Consider the following 2,437-nt stretch of genomic DNA (forward strand, 5'->3'; position numbering starts at 1 on the left):
TTATTCAGGCTGCTGTAACAGTATCTCAGATTCTAGGTGCCGTATAAACAACAGAAATTATTTCTCACAGTTCTGAAGGCTATGGCCAAGCTCAAGGTATCAGATTAGGTGTCCCATGAGGCCATCTTTTGGGTTTATATGCGGAAACTTCCTGTTGTTCTTACGAGGTAGAAGGGCAAAGCTGTGGTCTAAGGCCTCTTTTTAAAAAATATTTTATTTATTATTTTTATTTTATGTGTATACATGTATTGCTTGCATGTAGGTAAGTGCACCTGTGTCGTGCAATGCCTGTGGAGGACAGAAGACAGGATCCCCTGGAACTGGAGTTGCAGACAGTTGTTAGCTGCCATGTGGGTGCTGGGATTCAAACCTAGGTCTTCTGCAAGAACAGTCAGTGTTCTTAACCACTGCGCTCTCTCTCCAGCCCCCCACGACCTCTTATAAAAGGGTTATAATCCTATTCATGAAGGACTAAGTCCCATCTCATTTCCCCACCTCATCATGGCATCACAGTGCTGATTATGAATATTTCAAGGACTTGGGAATTCAGACTACAGTCATTGACTATAAGGTGGAAATTTCTGAAATTGCCCAGGTGGTTTTAGTGTTCAGTAAGGTCAAGGGAAACTGCCCTAGAGAAAAGCAAAATTCATGCTAAAACCATTAGATTTTTGTATTACAGAAAAGTGAAATTCTCTGAAAAATGTTTTGGCACATTTTCAAGACCAATGCCCAAATATGATGACTCTACAGTGGTTTATAATTTACCAGTTTTTCAACATAAAATTTTCCTATGAATCTTCCACGATCTATTACATAAGAAAAACAGATGATGATGTATGAATTTTGCCAAAGAAAGTGTTCAGATATTTCTGTATTGATTTGCATATTTTATTTGTTACTTAAGTCAGTAGCTTTCTGAAGATCAGTGTTGGGTTACAGGCTGCTAAACACTGGACTGGAATATTTAGTTTCACACAGAATGTGGAATATTCAGTTCCATAGCGTTGGCTCCACTCATTTTCTTTGGAGGACTCGGCCGTTGATAGACACAGACTTAGGTTTTTTTTTTCTTTTTTGATAGCAAGTATTAGATCTAAAGGAGTCAGACACAGTTTGTATTTATCATCCTTGTTTATTTTGACTTATTCACACACTCAGGATGTTTTTAATACATTTCTAACTTTGGGGCCATTATTGAACTTAGAAGTGACATTAACCTTTCCACAGAGATTTGTCGACACAGGAAAGCTGACAGCCAGATCTTCTAATAGGAAATCACAGGTTTGAATGGTGGAGAAATTGACCTTGAAACCATCCTTTTGCTGCCTCCTGTGCTCTGACAAGTCAGCGTAATTGTGACTGCAGGGCAAGCAGGGCCAGTTGCTCTTTCCTTTTACTATGCCTCTTTTGTGGCAGACCGATACTCTATTAGAAGGCTATTGGAAAATGCCACAAACATCTGTAAGAAAGAAGTCTTTGTGTTAGAACGCTAGCCATAGCTTCTGAGCTTATCTGAATGCCGTAATAGTGCTTTCATGCAACAACCTCATACCTTCAGAAGAAAAACGTGGTGGCACTTCGATTTGAACTTGAAGTTATTGACTCCCCAGCCTGTCATCAGAGGAGCTCGTTACATTGTTACTCAGCAATTCGCAGTTAGAGAATCCGGCCAGGAAAAGAGGAACCGAGCACAACACATGAAGTAGCAGGATCAGTTCACTAAGCACCGTGAATGTGTTTCTTTTTACTCCATCTCCGCCTTTCCTGTACTCTTGCACAGGATTCACACTCACTTTCAGACCTTGGTTCTTTAGGCATTTTGACTCTGTCCCAAGATCCCTTGTTACTCTTGATCCACAAATGCTGGCTTTTAAGTAAACTTTTTATTTTATGAGTATGAGTGTTATGCATACATGTATATAGGTGCACTCATGTCATATAATGTCCACGGCAACCAGAGGAGAGCATCGGATCCCTGGAACTGGAGTTATGGATGGTTGTTAGCATCATGTGGGTGCTGGGATCTGAACCCTGGTCTTCTACAAGAGCAGCCAGTGCTCTTAACTGCTGAGCCATCTCTCTAGACTACTAGTTGATTTTTTTAAAAGTCCTTCTACAATTTATTTTTTTCTTCTCAGAATAGTGTAAAAATATTCTGTTACTAGAGAAAACAATGCTGTAATTATTACTTTCAGGGGAATGTAAAATAAAGAAATGCATCTACACTTGAATGCACATGTCAATCCCCTAGGGATCTTATTAAAATCCAGACCACGAATCAGCAAGTCTGGGAGGGGCCTGGGATTCTGCATCTCAGTGATAGTCCTCAGATGTTGCCACTGCTGCTAGTGGTAGCACTTGGACCAAACTCTACTCTTAGCAACAAGGCAGTTGCTGTCATAATTAAAACACTTGCATTTTATCAGAAGACTGA

The sequence above is a fragment of the Nannospalax galili genome, unplaced genomic scaffold (genome assembly GCF_000622305.1).
Source record: "Nannospalax galili isolate Female #2095 unplaced genomic scaffold, S.galili_v1.0 scaffold52, whole genome shotgun sequence".
Classification (NCBI taxonomy): Eukaryota; Metazoa; Chordata; class Mammalia; order Rodentia; family Spalacidae; genus Nannospalax; species Nannospalax galili.